This window comes from Bos indicus x Bos taurus, chromosome 7 (assembly GCF_003369695.1).
Source record: "Bos indicus x Bos taurus breed Angus x Brahman F1 hybrid chromosome 7, Bos_hybrid_MaternalHap_v2.0, whole genome shotgun sequence".
Lineage (NCBI taxonomy): Eukaryota > Metazoa > Chordata > Mammalia > Artiodactyla > Bovidae > Bos > Bos indicus x Bos taurus.
Window position 1 is genome coordinate 100739356 of NC_040082.1, and position 19451 is coordinate 100758806.

Genomic DNA, 19451 nt, shown 5'->3' on the forward strand with positions numbered 1-19451 from the left:
GCCTGGACTCTGCAACGGGAAGTCACAGTAATGAGAAAGCCACACCACAACCAGAGAGTAGCCCCTGCTCCTTGCATCTAGAGAAAAGTCCACACAGCAATGTAGACCCAACACAACCAAAGTTAAATAAATAAAATCTTTTTTAAAAAGAAAGAAAAGCAATAGAAGGGAAAGTCTCATTCACTACTGGACCATATGAAAATAAGTGTGGACAAACACACAGGAATAAATATGGAATAAAGAATTGACCGAGGGCCTGATGTGGACACTGTAGTGAGGCACTGGAGGGATAGAAGTGCAGTCAGTGTGTGGGCCCTTGAGTCTGAGGTCACTTCAGCCCCACACTGCCATCTGCTCCTTCTGCAATCTGCTCTTGCCTTGGCCTCTATTTATACTGCTTCTCCCTTGGCAGGGACTGGTCTCTTATAAATGTCTTCTTGCATTTATTGCAGTGGGTAAGAAACTTTTTTGACTCTGTCCCAGCTAAGACATGCCTTTTACATGTGATCCAACCATACCTGCATGCATGGGCATGAGCATACACAAACACAGTCATCTGAACAAAGAGAATCAGAAAAATACTACTGCATATGATGCAGTCTGACAGTTTAATTTTGCATTTAATTTTTTCTACCCTATTTTATTCTTACAAACTACATAGTCTGAACCTCTAATAGGCGTGAATCTCAGAATATGGGAAACGTTTCTCCAGCATGTCTTTGAAAACTCTGTTAATGTTTCCCTGGACTTTTTTGGAGATTTCTATGAGAACATGTCTTTTTCATTCCTTCATGCAGTATGTATTTATTCAGATACTGCTCACAACTAAACAAAATCTAAGGGGTTGAAGAGTATGGCACTTATAGTCTAGCAGAGAATAACAGATGCAGAATTAATTAAAAGCTCATAATGACAATCCTGTATCTAAATCACTGTAAATGAAATTCCCTGTTTTCTGTACAAATTTTTAAAAAAGAGGAGAATTCATGAAAGAAATGATCTGAAAAAGAAGTCTGAAAAAAGAAGATGGTGTTTTGGAGATCGGGAGGGGTGAAAATTCCAAATAGAGTTGTTGATTCTCTAAGGAGGTTCATATCAGCTCTGAGTCTTGAGCCTGTGGCATCAAGTGAAGCTGTGACTCAAGTTGAATATTCATGAGATTGATGTGAGTGAAGGCAGCACGAGGGTGAAGTGGTGGTTCAGTCACGGAGAGTCAAGGCTAGGATTTGAAGCTGTGGAATTTGGGGCTCGTTTCACAGTGGGGAGTCACAGGGAGAGAAGGAAGTCAGGGAGTTGGTTGTTTTGAAGCACAGCTGTTCCCTCTGACTAGCACACACTTCTACCCAGAGAGACTCATGTCTCCTTTTTTCTCTTTCTTGAAGTCTCTGATCAAATGTTTTCCAGGCTACCTGAACACCGAGTAAAAAATAATACCCTCATCAACTCTCTTCTTTATATTTGATCTATTTTCCTTTACAGCACTTGTCAACATATGATCATTTGTATGAGTTTTAAATTTTTTTCCTTATATGTTTTCTCCACCATTGAACTACATGATCTGTTGTCTCTCAGCACCCTCTCCTCTTTCTCCAGAATTCTATAGGTTGTAAATTTGTATTCCCTCAAATGCATGACAAAATCCCTCATTACGAATGTAGAATACTTGACTATTGGGGGAAAAAGCTGACTATAAGACAGGCTTTCCTATTTGGAGATGGCACAGGAGATTGGCTTGAAGGGGAACTTTCTATACAAAGTCACGAATATTTTTTGAATACAAAATATAAATGTTAGAGTTCACCTATGTTTGCAATGCAAATTTTTGAAAAACTAGTCATGCTATTTTTTGTTTCCAGGAAGTCATTTGCACCACATGGAACACAGGAATGAGACACCAATTTCAGAATTTATTCTCCTGGGATTATCAAATGAACCAGAACTGCAACCCCTCATATTTGGACTTTTCCTCTCCATGTACCTAATCACTGTGATTGGAAACCTGCTCATCATGCTGGCTGTCAGCTCAGACTCCCACCTCCACACCCCCATGTACTTCTTCCTCTCCAATCTGTCCTTTGTAGACATCTGCTTTATCTCCACCACCATCCCAAAGATGTTGAAGAACATAAGGACACAGAACAAAGTAATAACCTATGAAGGCTGCATCATCCAGATGCATTTTTTCATACTTTTTGCAACATTGGACGTGTTCCTCTTGACCGTGATGGCTTATGACCGCTTTGTGGCCATCTGCCACCCACTCCACTACACAGTCATCATGAAACCCCGGGTCTGTGGACTGCTGGTTCTGCTGACCTGGATCATGAGTGCTCTGAATTCCTTGATACAAAGCATAATGGTGTTGTGGCTGGCTTTCTGTACAGACTTGGAAATCCCCCACTTTTTCTGTGAAGTTAATCAAGTGGTTCAACTTGCTTGTTCTGACACTTTTCTTAATGACCTGTTGATGTATTTTGTAACTGGGGTGTATGGTGGCATTTCCCTCACTGGAATTCTTTACTCATATTCTAAGGTAGTTTCCTCTATACTAGGAATTTCATCTGCTCGGGGGAAGTATAAAGCATTTTCCACCTGTGCCTCTCACCTCTCAGTTGTCTCTTTATTCTATTGTACAGTCCTGGGAGTATATCTTAGCTCTGCTGCTACTCACAGCTCACAATCAATTGCTGTTTCCTCGGTGATGTACACTGTGGTCACACCCATGCTGAACCCCTTCATCTACAGTCTGAGGAATAAAGACATAAAGAGGGCTTTGAAAAGGATCATTGGGATGGCAGCTATATAAAGACCAGTTTTATTGGGGCTGAAGAAATGCCTGTGATTTTAGGGCTCAAAACCTCAGAGCCCAATTCTTTGATGAGGTTGCTGAAGTAGAACTTGATCCTTCTATTTACTTCCCCAAATTTCCATTTCTTTGAATTCAAGGCCTCTACATTTTATTATCAAATGAAATTATATACTGGGGAACTGTACCAACTTCTATTGTTCTCCCCATGAATGTGTAGTCAGCTGTAAATCTATTATGTTTCTAAGTGATGTTGAGTAAGGATACCATGCTCTTCTGTCTTGAATTGGTTTATGGTTATTTCTGTATCTATGCTGATCTCCTATTTACAGAAAAAAAAATAAGTTTATCATGTGAATTACTTATATTTAATTTCAGCATATCTATATCCATAAATGACGTTTGACTTCCTTCCCAGTTAGAAGACAACTCTCACCCATGTTAAGTGAGAATCACCTGCCTAGGCCCTAGATTTTACCCTTAGCCATTCACCATCGGATTCTTTTCCATTTAATTAAATTATTGGAATATAATTACACAACTAAACTGCATATTTAAAGTGTACAGTTTGGGGGGCTTCCCTGATGGTCCAGTGATTAAAAATCTGCCTTCCAATGCAAGGGACACAGGTTCAATCCTTGGTCCGGGAACTAAGATCCCACATGCCACAGGGCAACTAAGCCCCTGCACCTCAACTAGAGAGCCCACATGCCACAGCTAGAGAAAAGCCTGCACACCATAGTGAAGAACCTGTGGAGTATAAATAAGTAAATAAATAAAAAGTGTATGATTTAATGAAATAAACAAGCTATCCAAAACTGAGAACATAATGCCTATTTCTCTTTGTGTTTAATTTGACAGTGCACATAGCTTTACATGCTTTATTATGTAATTGTGAAAAAAATTTAAGCTCCCTGAGCCTGTTTCCTTGTTTATGAAGGTGTTGTGAAATACTAAACAAAACTTCATATGGATGCTATGAGAAACAAATGGAATGTGTGGATGTTTCTTTTTTAATCCAAAGAAAACAGCTAAGGGCTAAAGTTCATTTCTGTGTGTATGCATTTTTTTCTTTCAAATAAACACTGTACTACACATGTGTGCATGCACACAGACATCTTTTCTGTGGAAAGTAAATGAGAGAAACTGGGAAAGAATGGAAATGAAAATAAAGAACATTGGAATTAATATAAAATAAAAATATAGAAATATAGACACAAAATTTTAAAGTGAAATGAGTAACCTCAATTTGATGTGAATTACTTTTCCTACCTCAATGTCACAAAAGAATCACAGGCAGCCAGTTGACATTTACATCTATAAAATGAACAATTCATTGTATCAGTTAATGAGGCAGAATATCTTCAAATTGATTTAGTATGTTTTTTACTTAATATGGGCTTTTATTTACTTAATATGGGTTTTTGACATAACATGCCCTTACTCAAGCTAAGCTAATGAATGGAGAAGATTAAATTTTATTCTTGCAAACAAATTTTATTAAATAAGTGTCTACATTAGACTTCCAGTCCAATTGCAAAATACTTCCATGCTAGTTGCTTAAATAAACACATTTATTCTCTTGGATGCAAGAAGCCTAAAATGAGTCTTGTTGGGCTAATATAAACTATTTGGGTGACAGTTCAATATGTCAGCATAGAAAAAAACAGAAAGGGCTCAAATAAATCAGAAATGAAAGAGGAAAAATTAAAATTAATATCACAGAAATGCAAAGGACCACAAGAGACTACTATGAATATTTATACTAACAAATTGAACAACCTAGAAGAAACAGAAACATTCCTACAAAACAAACATTTTCCCAAGAGGAAATTATGAAGAAACAGAAAATATGAGTACACTAGTTACTAGTACAGATATTGAATCAGTAACCAAAAATCTCACAACAAACAAAAGTCCAGGACCAGAAGCTTCACTGATAAATTCTAATAAACATTAAAGATTTAGTATCTATCTTCCAAAAACTTTCAAAAAAATCAAAGAGGAAAAATGCTTCCAAACTCACTTTACAAGGCCAGCATTACCTTGATTCAAAACCAGACAAGGGCAATAAAAGAATAAAGAATTGTAGACCAATATCCTTGATGAACACACATGCAAAAATCTTTGAAAAAATATTAACAAATAAGTTAAAAAATATATCTAATGGATCATACATCAAGATCAAGTGGGACTCACTTCAAGGATGCAAGAATGGTTAAACATCCTCAAATCAGTCAAATGATACACCAAATTAACTAAAAGAAGGATAAATATCATATGATAATTTCAATGTGCTGTGCTAAGTCGCTTCAGTCATGTCCATCTCTTTGTGACCCCATGGACTGTAGCCCACCAGATTCCTTTGTCCATGGGACTTTCCAGGCAAGCACACTGGAGTGGGTTATCATTTCCTCTTCCAGGGGATCTTCCCAATCCAGGGACTGAAACTTTATGTCTCCTGGATTGGCAGGCGGGTTCTTTACTACTAGCGCCACCTGGAAAGCCCAATCATTTCAACAGATGCAGAAAAATCATTTGACAAAATTCAATGTTTAAGGGGACAACAGAGGATGAGATGGCTGGATGGCATCACTGACTCGATGGACATGAGTCTGAGTGAACTCTGGGAGTTGGTGATGGACAGGGAGGCCTGGCGTGCTGTGATTCATGGGGTCGCAAAGAGTCGGACATGACTGAGCGACTGAACTGAACTGAATGTTTGTTTATGATAAAAGCCCTCAACAGAGTGGGTACAGAGGAAGCATACCACCACATAATATAGGCTATATATACAAGTCCACAGATGACATTATACCCAGTGGTGAGAAGATGAAAACCTTTCCTCTAAGATCAAAAAAAAAAAAAAAGAAAAGAATGCTCACGCAGGCCACTTTCATTCAACATAGTATTGGAAATCCTAGCCTCCGTAATTAGACAATAAAATGCAATAAAAGAGTCCAAATTAGAAAGGAAGAAGTAAAACTGTCACTATTTCACTTTTAACTTTCATGCATTGGAGAAGGAAATGGCAACCCATTCCAGTGTTCTTGCCTGGAGAATCACAGGGACGGGGGAGCCTGGTGGGCTGCCATCTATGGGGTCACACAGAGTAGGACACAACTGAAGTGACTTAGCAGCAGCAGCAGCAGCAGCAGCATTTACAGATAAAATGATACTATATATATATTTTAAAATTCTAACAAAGAACTTTTTGAACTAATAAATAAATTTCATGAAACTATGAGATACAAAATCAACATACAGATACCTCTCAAGTTTCTAGACTCTAATAATGAATTATCAGAAAAAGAAATGTAGAAAAGAATCCCATTTAAAACTACATAAAAAACAAAATAACTTGGCACAATTTATGAAAGAGGGAAAAGACTTATACACTGAAATCTAGAAAACGTGGAGGAAAGAAATTGAAGAAGTCACAAATAAATGGAAATATACCTTAAGTTCATGGATTGAAATCATTAATATTCTTAAAATGACCTAGATATTTTTCCAAAAAGGCATACAAGTGGCAAACAGACACATAAACAGGTGTTTCAACAGCATTAATTACCAGGAAAATGCAAATCAAAACAGAAAGAAATCATGTCACATTCTTTAGAATGGCTATTATAAGAAAGATGAGAGCCTGAGAGCCTATTCATTCTGTAACTGAAAGATTTTACTACACTCTCCCTATTATCCCCACCCCCTACAACTTTTCTATGTAGTTACAAATATTTAGTCACACAGTCGTGCCCAACTCTTTGTGACCCCTTAGCGAAGAAGGCAATGGCATTCCACTCCAGCACTCTTGCCTGGAAAGTCCCATGGATGGAATAGCCTGGAAGGCTGCAGTCCATAGGGTCGCTAAGGGTGGGACATGACTGAGCAACTTCACTTTCACTTTTCACTTTTATGCATTGGAGAAGGAAATGGCAACCCACTTCAGTGTTCTTGCCAGGAGAATCCCAGGGACGGGGCATCCTGGTGGGCTACTGACTATGCGGTCGCACAGAGTCGGACACGACTGAAGTGACTCAGCAGCAGCAACGGAATATAGCCTCCAAGGGCTTCTGTACATGGGATTCTCAGGGCAAGAATACTGTAGTGGGTTGCCTTTCCCTTCTCCAGGGGATCTTCCTGACTCAGGGGTCGAACCTGAGTCTCCCACAATGCAGGTGGATTCTTTACCATCTAAGCCACCAGGGAAGCCCAGAGTTACAAGTATACCACCTGACATTTTTTTCTTTTATTTTTCTTTTCTTTTATTTTTAACTTTACTATATTGTATTGGTTTTGCCATATATCAACATGAATCCACCACAGGTATACATGTGTTCCCCATCTTGAACCCTCCTCCCTTCTTCCTCCCCATACCATGCCTCGGGGTCGTCCCAGTGTACCAGCCCCAAGCATCCAGTATTGTGCATCGAACCTGGACTGGCAACTCGTTTCATATATGATATTATACATGTTTCAATGCCATTCTCCCAAATCATCCCATCCTCTCCCTCTCCCATAGAGTCCAAAAGACTGTTATATACATCAGTGTCTCTTTTGCTGTCTCATATACAGGGTTATTGTTACCACCTTTCTAAATTCCATATATATGCATTAGTAATCTGTATTGGTGTTTTTCTTTCTGGCTTACTTCACTCTGTATAATCGGCTCCGGTTTCATTCACCGTATTAGAACTGATTGAAATATATTCTTTTTAATGGCTGAGTAATGCTCCATTGTGTATATGTACCACAGCTTTCTTATCCATTCATCTACTGGTGGACATCTAGGTTGCTTCCATGTCCTGGCTATTATAAACAGTGCTGTGATGAACATTGGGGTACACGTGTCTCTTTCAATTCTGGTTTCCTCAGTGTGTATGCCCAGCAGTGGGAAAGCTGGGTCATAAGGCAGTTATATTTCCAGTTTTTTAAGGAATCTCCACACTGTTCTCCATAGTGGCTATACTAGTTTGCATTCCCACCAACAGTGTAAGAGGGCTCCCTTTTCTCCACACCCTCTCCAGCATTTTTGCTTGTATAATTTTGGATCACAGCCATTCTGACTGGTGTGAAATGGTACCTCATAGTGGTTTTGATTTGCATTTCTCTGATAATGAGTGATGTTGAGCATCTTTTCATGTGTTTGACATTTTTTCTTATTGGAGGTTAATTGCTTTACAATGTTGTGGTGGTCTCTGCCATACTTTAATGTGAATAAGTCATAATTATATATATATATATATATATATATATATATATATACACATATATATTTATATCCATAAATGTATATACATATATTTATTATACCCTTCCTCTTGAGTCTCCCTCCCACTCCCCCCTTCCACCTGTCTAGGTCATCACAGAGCGCGAGGCTGGTCTCTCTGTGTTACACAGAAGCTTCCCGCTAGTTGTCTATTTTACACATGATAGTGTTTATATATCAGTGCTGTTTTTTCAGTGGGTCCTATCCTCTCCTTCCCCCACAGTGCCCACAAGTCTGTTCTTTAACCTATATCCATATTTCTTCTCTCTAAATAGGTTCATCAGTACTATTTTTTATAGATTCCATGTACATGCATTAATAAATGATATTTGTTTTTCTCTTTCTGACTTACTTCACTCTGTATAACTTGCTGTATGTTCATCCACCCCACTACAACTGACTCAATGCTTTCCTTTTTATAGCTGAGCTATATTCCATTGCATATATGTACCATATCTTCTTTTTCCATTCATCTGGGTAGTCTAATATTAATCTAAATTTATCTGCATACACACACACGCACACCCCATAATATCATACAGAAAACCCAAATGAACTTTTTGGCCAACCAAATAAATCATGATGACTATTTTGACAACACTGCATTATACAATTGAAATTTGCTAAGACAGTAGCATATTTGCCATCCCTTCATGGTGAATAGATGGAGAAACAGTGGAAACAGTGGCAGACTTTATTTTGGGGGGCTTCAAAATCACTGCAGATGGTGATTTCAGCCACGAAATTAAAAGATGCTTACTCCTTGGAAGGAAAGTTATAACCAACCTGGACAGCATATTAAAAAGCAGAGGCATTACTTTGCCAAAAAAGGTCCATCTAGTCAAGGGTATGGTTTTTCCAGTAGTCATGTATGGATGTGAGAATTGGACTATAAAGAAAGCTGAGCAGCAAAGTATTGATACTTTTGAACTGAGAGCTTCTTGGACTACAAGGAGATCCAACCAGTCCATCCTAAAGGAAATGAGCCCTGAATATTCATTGGAAGGACTGATGTTGAAGTTGAAACTCCAATACTTTGGCCACTTGATGCAAAGAGTTGACTCATTTGAAAAAACCCTGAGGCTGGGAAAGATTGAAAATGGAAGAAGGGGATGACAGAGGATGAGATGGTTGGATGGCATCACCGACTTAATGGACATGAGTTTGAGTAAACTCCAGGAATTGGTGATGAACAGGGAGGCCTGGCGTGCTGCAGTTCATGGGGTAGGAAAGAGTCAGACATGACTCAGTGACTGAACTGAACTGAAGAGAGTAGAACTTAAATTTTCTCACACATACACACACACACAAAAATAAGATAAATGTGTAAAGTAATCAGTGTGTAAGTTAAAGGAGAATTCCTTTCACAAAGTATACATAAATCAAATCATCATGATGTACACTTCAAGTATCTTATGATTATAAATATTAACTATACCTTAATAAAACTAATTTTTTAAAGCTTCTTAAAAAATGAAAAAGGAGAAATAACAAATGTTGGTGAGGATGTGGAGAAAAGGAAACCCTAGTGCACTGTTGGTAGAAATATGAATGTGTACAGCCATTATGGAGAGCAGTATAGAGATTCCTCAAAAATTATAAATAGAACTACTATATTATCTAGCTATTCAACTTCTGGGTATTTCTCTAAATAAAATGAGAGCAGTAATTTGAAAAGATATATGCAACCCTATTTCATTGCAGCATTATTTACATGGACGAAGACATGAAAGCTACCTACATGTCCATTGATGGATGAATGGATAATGATGTGAAATACACACACACACACACACACACAGTGGCATAGTACTCAGCCATAAAAAATAAAAATCTGGCCATTTGTGACAATGTGGATGGAACTTCCAGGTATTATGCCATACTAAATAAGCCAGACAGAGAAAGATAAATACAAGTATGATTTCACTTGCACATGAAATCTAAAAAACAAAACAAATAAAAAATGGACCAAAACTTATAGATGCAAAGAACGGATTGATGTTTATCAGAGAGGAAGCAGATTGGGGTAGTTCGGCAAACTGGGTGAAGGCAGTCAATTGTAATATGACACATATTAGCTGGCTTGTTATGCTGATTGCGCTTCCAGGTGATTCAGCGGTAAAGAATCTGTCTGACAAGCAGGAAACACAGATTCCATCCCTGGGTCAGAAGGATCCCCTAGAGGAGGAAATGGCAACACACTCCAATATTCTTGCCTGGGAAAATCCATGGGCAGAGGAGCCTGGCGCACTGCAGTCCATGGGGTCACAAAGAGTTGACATGACTTAGCCACTAAACAACATTCTGCCTACTATTCAGTCATTTTTGTAAGTGTATCATTTTGTATCATTCAAGAACCCTTCTATAAAAGAAACAGACACAGAATTAACCACAGCCTCTGAAATGAGTGAATACACTATTTCTTCAAAGTTAAATGCCAAGACACATTTTGGGGAAGAAGACCTAAAACTATCTACAACTAATTGTATCATGGGATCACAGCCTTGCTACTCAAAGAGTGTCCACAGACCGGGACCTGTAGACTCAGCATCATCCAGCAGCTTGTTAGAAATGCAGTCTTTGGACCCACCAGGACCTGCTGAATTAGATTCTGAATTTGTAGTAGGATTGTTGTTGATTTCTAATGAAGTTAGCAAAGGACTGACTTAGAATAACTTTGCTATCCTTTATTGTTGCCATTTGAGGAAGCATGCTATTCTGGGGATGCTTTCCCACAGATTTTAGATGTTTGGCAGCATCATTTCAGGTGTTGTCAAACATCCCAGGGGAAAATCCTCTATGATTCAGAACTACTGATGTACAGTTTGGAAACTAGACACACCCTGACAGGTTTACAATCAAGGACCATCAAATACTCAGATATTAACTTTGGCCATATCATTAAACTCCTCCAAGCTCCATTTCTGCATGGAGAATGGAGTTCTTAAATGTACTTCCTCACAGATGAAACATCTGTAAGAATTCAGTCAAGCAATTCTTATCAGGCACTAAGATCAAGCTTTAGCACAAAATATCTAGTATATTTACTATCATCAACAAATATTTTTAATGGAGAATTACATGAAATCTCAGAACTAGAGATGTAAGTATGAAGTTCCTAAATGTTATGCAAAAGTGTCATGAAGACAACATATGTAGTGCCCCAAGGTAGATCAACAAAAGAACTCAGTTCTTTCCCTTATTGAAAAAGAGAATAAAAATTTCCTGGAGATTTAGAGTCTGTATCTCCATCATAAATCAAAACTTTGGAGATACAAGAGACCGAATTCAGATACTCAGTCTTAGACTTGGAGAAAACTTTAACTCAGGGTTGAAACAAGGTGCTAGGAGATTTAGAGATCTGAAAGGAAGGAAATTTTAGGGAGAAGGAATTAAAAAACAAGAAGAAAAAAAAAATGGATTCTCTTGACTTCTATCCTGATCCCTTGTGAATAAAGAATCTTTAGGGAAAATTTCCTTCCTTCTTGACCAGGTTTCCACAGGGGAATTATGTGCTTAGAGGTTGAAATAACAAGAAATGTGCCTAATGAGCAGGTCGAGGGACCTATAAACACTAACATCTGCAGTCTCTCAGTGTGTGTAATCTTGAGCTGGATGGACACTTTATTTCCTTTGTTTGGAGTCCTAATCCTGATTGGGGTTGGGGGTGGGCTGTAGCTTCATCCCTTCCTGCTGTTTTGTCTGGGGACAGAGACTCCGTCTCCATCATTAGCCTTCCAGAGAAGAATTCAGACTCCCCCTCAGAGACTTTCCTCTTAGAGTTCCCCCATCCAGGTGAGTCTCCAATCTAGATGATGGTACATGAGAAGGTCAGAAAGAAAAGAAGCCAGTTCAACTCAGCCCAGAGGCAAAAGATCGCTGTGTCTGTTTGTTTGCTTGATTAATTAAAGTATATGTGTCAGTAGCTAGGTAATATTTCACAGTGTGGTTATGCTACTCACACTTTTGATGAATGGCCTTTCATACTCTTTATCATTAAAGTGCTATTTCATTCATGCCACAGAAATATGTTGAGATTTTAAGTTCACATTGTTGTTCACATCAAGAAGGATTTTTCCCATGCAGAAGATTCTGAGCAATGTCCAGGAACATTTTGACTGTCTCACTGGAGAGAGTTGAGTGGAGGCCACAGAGGCTCTCAGCATCTTTCAACGCACAGGACAAACAGAGCAACAGAGACTGATCTGACTGGGAATGTCAGTAGTGTTGAGACTCAGAAAATTTGAGTTAGAGAATATCTGCACGATAACATTTATAGCTGTCTTCAGGTTGTTTCCCAAATCTGTGACTTTAGTTTTCTGGCAGCAAAATTAGCAACACTTCTTTTGCTACTGGTTTAAAAGTTCAAACCCCAAGCAGTGTGACAGGTCTTTACACTTCTTTCTCAGGCTAATGGTTATGCAAGACATTTTTTTGTTTTCATAAACTATGGCTCAGCTTCAGCAAACTTTACATATTTGATCCTCATTTTGACTTGCCTGTTATTACTATGTCATATATCATTTATCCAGTTTTCTCCAGTTATCAGCATTTCAAAAAATTTTATGGCAGAACCATTGCAATATTGTAAAGTAACTAGCCTCCAATTAAAATAAATAAATTTATGGACTATTATTTCTCAATTGACTTTTGGAGGATATTTTCATGATAAAATATTTATTTTATTTCAAAATATCTATCTTCCGACTTCTGAGTTTTTTGGTTTACATTTTGCCACAAGTAAATTTTACGTATACTTTTCTAAAATGTTCATCTGAAATGTATTGGTCACTTTACACTAACATTGTAATACCTCATTTTTTGTAAAATGAGTGAGCTAGGACACCAACTTCATAATCTTTCAGATAACTAGTCATTCATGATTGATCTTTTTTTTGGTAAGTATTTGTTTAATTTTTTTTTTTTTTTTTTACTTTTCATTAAATGGTAGCTGCTTTACAGTATTGCTTTGGTGTCTGTTAAACATCAACATGAATCAGCTTCAGGCCAGATCTTATTTGACAATATAATCTTTTGCAAGTAAATGGAAACATGACCTTGCCATTTACTAAATGTTCAAAAGTATTATGACTTAATTCCTGATCATTCAAAAATAAATAATGGAACATCCACTATGTGCCAGGAAGTCCTCGGTACATTACACGTTATATTCTCTTCTAACAGGCCTTTGCTGCATTAAATATCAGCACATATTCATGCCATTAAATTATTGCTATTTTATATCACATTTCATTTAGTCTGGTTCTTCATTCAATTTTTCTCAATACAGTTTTTAGAAACTTTCACTCTAACCTGGTTTCAGTTCAGTTCAGTTCATTTCAGTTGCTTAGTCGTGTCTGACTCTTTGCAACCCCATGAATCACAGCACGCCAGGCCTCCCTGTCCATCACCAACTCCTGGAGTCCACCCAAACCCATGTCCATTGAGTTGGTGATGCCATCCAACCATCTCATCCTCTGTCATCCCCTTTTCCTCCTGCCCTCAATCTTTCCCAGCATGAGGGTCATTTCAAATGAGTCAACTATTCACATCAGGTGGTTAAAGGATTGGACTTTCAGTTCCAACATCAGTCCTTCCAATAAATATTCAGGACTGATTTCCTTTAGGATGGACTGGTTGGATCTCCTTGCAGTCCAAGGGACTCTCAAGAGTCTTCTCCAACACCACAGCTCAAAAGCATCAATTATTCAGTGCTCACCTTTCTTTATAGTCCAACTCTCACATTCATAAAGGACTACTGGAAAAACCATAGCCTTGACTAGACGGACCTTTGTTGACAAAGTAATGTCTCTGCTTTTGAATATGCTATCTAGGTTGGTTATAACTTTCCTTCCAAGGAGTGTCTTTAAATTTCAAGGCTGCAGTCACCATCTGCAGTGATTTTGGGACCAGAAAAATAAAGTCTGACACTGTTTCCACTGTTTTCCCATCTATTTGCCATGAAGTGATGGGACCATATGCCATGATCTTAGTTTTCTGAATGTTAAGCTTTAAGCCAACTTTTTCACTCTCCTCTTTCACTTTCATCAAGAGACTCTTTAATTCTTCACTTTCTGCCATAAGGGTGGTGTCAGCTCCATATCTGAGGTTATTGATATTTCTCCCAGTAATCTTGATTCCAGCTTGTGCTTCCTCCAGCCTAGCGTTTCTCATGATGTACTCTGCATATAAGTTAAATAAGCAGGGTGACAATATACAGCCTTGACATACTATCCCTTATTCTTTCATTATATAGCTTTTCACACTCTTCTGTGTTTTTCTGGATAAGCATATATTCATATACCTTTCTGAAAAGTACAAAAGTGAACAAAGCAGGTAAAGTCCTTGCCTTTTTGGGTCACACAGTCTAACAATAAGGTCAGAGTACAATGAAATAAATGTGTCATGATGTAATGTCCTCAGACTTAATTATATGAAGGCAGTTATTCAGCATAAAAATACAGAATTGTCATGGTGTAGGACACCATGGATTTACAAAGCATGGCCCAAGGAGGCCTCTGCAATTTGGATGAAGCTCAGAACAAGGATCAGAGTATGCCCATTGGGTTTCTCAAAACCCAAAGTCCAAGAACAGCTAAGGAAAGATGCTACATGAGAAAAGTGAGAAAGGAGCTAACCTCATCCCTTACCAGACCATACAAAAACTAACTGGTCAAGTAATTATGAAACGGGCCCAGGAGAAACAAGTTTTCTATGGCTTGATATTAAAAATGCCCAGTTTTGTTATACTTTGTATATTTTGTTTTATGAAGTGTTGGTTTATCCCTTTACTCATTTTCTCTTAGGGGAAACAATAAGTAAAATGTCTTTTGATATCTTTTGACATCATAGAGGTATCACTACTGTTGTCTTTCAGACAAGTTCATTTTGGATCTCTTATTATTTTTCTGGGCATCAAAGGAAAATAATTAAGGTTGGAATGCTGCCAGGACCAAGGAAGATTATTCTTTCTCACAGGCTCTCAGGGATCAACTGACCTTATTAAGATATTTTTCTCATCATTACTCTCTCTCTCTCCCTCCCTCCTTCCCTCTCTTTGCTCTCTGTTTATTGAAAAGGCAATTTAATGTTTGTTTAAATACACAAAATGGCCATCTCAGTGTGGAACCCCAGGTTTATTTGTCCATAGGAAACTTGAGAATTGGAATTTCAGGGAATCACTTCTATGTTATATAGTGTAAGGTTCATTGATCTGCCCAGCTTGGGTTGCACACATTCCTAGTGTACTCAGTAATGCTGCAGCTGAGAAAGAAATGAAAATAACATAGTGAAGAAAGACACAGTGTGTTCTGTGTCTGTTTGCTATTGGTAGGGTGTCAGAAATTTTCAGAACAAGGGTACCAGTTCTCTTATATTCCAAGATGACTCTTGGTAGTGGGGCCTGAATTCAATCAAGGGAGGTACTAAAGAGGTGGGCTGTTTCAATTCACAGGATCCCTTTGCAACAAGATTAATAAATGGTAAGATATAGTACAGAACAGGAAGTCCCTTGCCCTGGGATTTCAGCAGTAGCCGAGAGACCACGTCCCTCCTCAACAAGTGTGACACCATCTTTCATCACTCTTTGTCGTCGTCATTCACTTGCAGCACTGGCTTTACTTTCTTTGACTTGAGCCCTGGAAACAAGCACATTCCTCACGGCCTTTCACTGGACATTTCCTCTGCCAGGGACATACTTCATTACATAAACTGCATCTCCCTCCCTCTCTTGCTTGAGGTCACTCTTCAAATGTCACCTTGTTTGCAGGTCTTACCTAAACACCTATGCAAAATATAAAGCCTAATTCACCCTCTCCTTTACATGAGCTTACCCTTTCAATGGCACCCCACTCCAGTCCTCTTGCCTGGAAAATCCCCTGGGCAGAGGAGCCTGGTAGGCTGCAGTCCATGGGGTCGCTAACAGTCGGACACGACTGAGCGACTTCACTTTCACTTTTCACTTTCACGCATTGGAGAAGGAAATGGCAACCAACTCCAGTGTTCTTGCCTGGAGAATCCCAGGGATGGGGGAGCCTGGTGGGCTGCCATCTGTGGGGTCGCTCAGAGTCGGACAGGACTGAAGCGACTTAGCAGCAGCAGCATGCTTTCTATATAGCACTTTTCACCATCTTAAATGTAATGATCTCTAATATTTGCTTAGATTTTCTATCTGCATCATTGAATGTATGTATATGCTCAGTGGTGTCTCTCTTTCTGTGACCCCATGGACTATAGCCCACTGGGCTCCTCAGTCCATGGGATTATCTAGGCAAGAATACTGGAGTGGGCTGCCATTTCTTTCTCCAGGGGATCTTCCTGACCCAGGGATCAAACCCTAGTCTCTTGCATCTCCTGCATGGGCAGGCGGATTCTTTACCACTGCACCACATGGGAAGTACTCCCATCATTTAATAGTAGGGTCCTATTTTGTTCTTCAGCAAACTATACTTGTTGCCTAGACATTGGTAACATGGTCAGCTCTCAATTTTACTACTGAAATGCTGAAAAAATTTCTAATGTAAATTATAGGATGCATAATCCCTCAGGGAAAGAGTTGACAAGGTCAAACATTCCATATTAATGGTGGCATGAGGGAATCTAAAGGAGATCATATTCATACACAAAATGTATTTTATTGAATTACATGATTGAAATATGTAAATACCAGTATTTAAAACTTGGGAGTAAACCATGTAGTTGTGAAAATTAGTCATGTTACTTTCCTCTTTCGGTGAAGCCACTTCCATCATATGGAACGAGGTAATGATACACGAATTTCAGAATTTCTTCTTCTGGGATTTTCAGAGGATCCAGAACTATGGCCCATCATTTTTGGGCTTTTCCTCTCTATGTACCTCATCACTGCTTTTGGAAACCTGCTCACCATTTTGGCCATCACTTCAGACTCCCACCTGCACACCCCCATGTACTTCTCCTCTCCAACCTGTCCTTTGTAGACATCTGTTTCACTTCCACCACCATCCCAAAGATGCTGTGGAACATCCAAACACAGAGCAAAGTGATCACCTATGAAGGCTGCATCACACAGATTTATTTTCTCATCCTCTTTGTGGTGTTGGACATTTTTCTCCTGACTGTAATGGCCTATGACCACTTTGTGGCCATCTGCCATCCCCTGCACTACACAGTCATCGTGAACCCAATACTGTGTGGACTGCTGGTGTTGATGTCCTGGATCATAAATATTCTTAATTCCTCATTACAAAGCTTAATGATACTGCAACTGTCCTTCTGCACAAACATTGAAATTCCCCACTTTTTCTTGAACTCAATCATATGGTTCAATTTGCCTGTTCTGACACCTTTCTTAATAACATAGTGATGTATTTTGCAGCTGTCCTGCTGGGTGGTGGTCCCTTTGTTGGTATCCTTTACTTTTATTCTGAGATAGTCTCCTCTATACGCAGAATCTCATCAGCTCAGGGGAAGTATAAAGCATTTTCCACCTGTGCATCTCACCTCACTGTTGTCTCCTTATTTTATTGTATGATGCTTGGAGTGTACCTTAGCTCTGCAGCTACCCACAATGCACACTCAAGTGCAACAGCCTCGGTGATGTACACAGTCATCACACTCATGCTGAACCCCTTCATCTACAGCCTGAGGAATAAAAACATGAAGAGGGCTCTGAAAGTATTCTTTGTGAGAGGAACTGTGTAAGAGCTAGTTGTCAAAAAACTGAAAAAGCACTTGAGATTGAAGAGGTCAAAGCCTCAGAGTCAGAAATTGTGACTATTTGATCAGACAATGAAATTAGAACTTGCTCTTTTTAAATAAATACATTCCTGGAATTTGCATTTATTTGACTAACTTTTCTATTCAATTCGTGTAAATCACTTTATTAAGCTTCCTTTTCTCTCTGACATTCATCTGCTTTCTCTTTGTTTTATTCCCACTTTCACAAATTTACTTCATCAATGTATCAGGAATGTTGGGAAATTCCCACTGACTAAATGAGACAACATAGTTTTTTTTTTTTTTTTTTTTTTTTTTTAGAATAACTTTTCACAAATGACATACCTGCTCAGTCGCTCAATCATGTCTGACTCTATGCAACCCTATGGACTGTAGTCTACCAGGCTCTTCTGTCCATGGAATTTTTCTGGCAAGGATACTGCTGTGGGTTGCCATTTCCTCCTCCAGGGATCAAACTTGTGTCTCTTTCATCTGCATTGGCAGGCACATTATTTACCCCTAGTGCACTGGGAAGCCCCACAAACGACATTTGTATTACCAGATAGTTTCCTTCTGTTTCTCTAAAAGAAGTGTCATGAGTTGTAGTCTTCCTACCAAAAAACATATGTTTGATCATGAAGACAATTTATATAATTTTATAACAGAGGAAAACCTGAGACACTATTTTCACCTTTATATCCAATATTCTCATGTACATCACTATCTTATCTGCCTTTTCTCGCCATTGAGACTGTAACATACTATTGTGATTTGTGACAAGTCATTAATTTTTATTCTCCTCATTTGGATCCTGTTTTTGGCATCCATATTTCCCACAATAGCCACTGTCAACATGATTATCAGATACATGTCTGCAAAAGGAGTCCCCACTGAAAGACACATTTTAATAAACAGATCGACCTAATATGGCTTTAGAATCACAGATGAACATCAGTATTTCAGTTCAGTTGCTCAGTTGTGTCCAACTCTTTGCAACCCCATGGACTGCAGCATGTCAGGCTTCCCTGTCCATCATCAACTCTCAGAGCTTGCTCAAACTCATGTCCATCCAACCATCTTATTCTCTGTCATCCCCTTCTCCCCCTGCCTTCAATCTTTCCCAGCATCAGGGTCTTTTTCAATGCGTCCGCTCTTCACATCAAATGGCCAAAGTATTGGAATTGCAGCTTCAGCATCAGTCCTTCCAATGAATATTCAGGACTGACTTGTTTTAGGATTAACTGGTTTGATCTCCTTGCAGTCCAAGGGACCTTTAACACAATGAAACAAAATTGTGATTCATACATTGTATTACTTTGAAAAATACTCATTTTCCATGCTGCATATCTACTCATTGGAGAATGGAGGATTGGTGTCCATGTGTTAAGGGGAGGTTTATACGTATTTGTGAAAGATTGATTAACATTTTTTTCTTTTTTTATTCAATTATCTTCCTGTTGCTGCTTGAAAACTTTCAGTGATACCTGTAATATGATTCATGTCATTGATTTAATGGAACTGTATCTCCACTGCATTTTGTCATAACCCAAGAAGGATGGTGAATGATCACTATCATCCTCCATAACTCTGTTATACTCATGATTCTATTCACATTTTATGAACAAAGAGTGACTCAACAGACATCTTGAATTGCTGTCCAGTCATGTGAATCAGAGT

The 19451-nt window shown here is 38.6% G+C and overlaps 1 pseudogene; it reads left to right on the forward strand.

Moving 5' to 3' along the window:
* The first annotated feature begins 1873 nt into the window (after window positions 1–1873).
* LOC113896424 lies at window positions 1874–17759 on the forward strand (annotated as a pseudogene).
* The last annotated feature ends 1692 nt before the right edge of the window (window positions 17760–19451 follow it).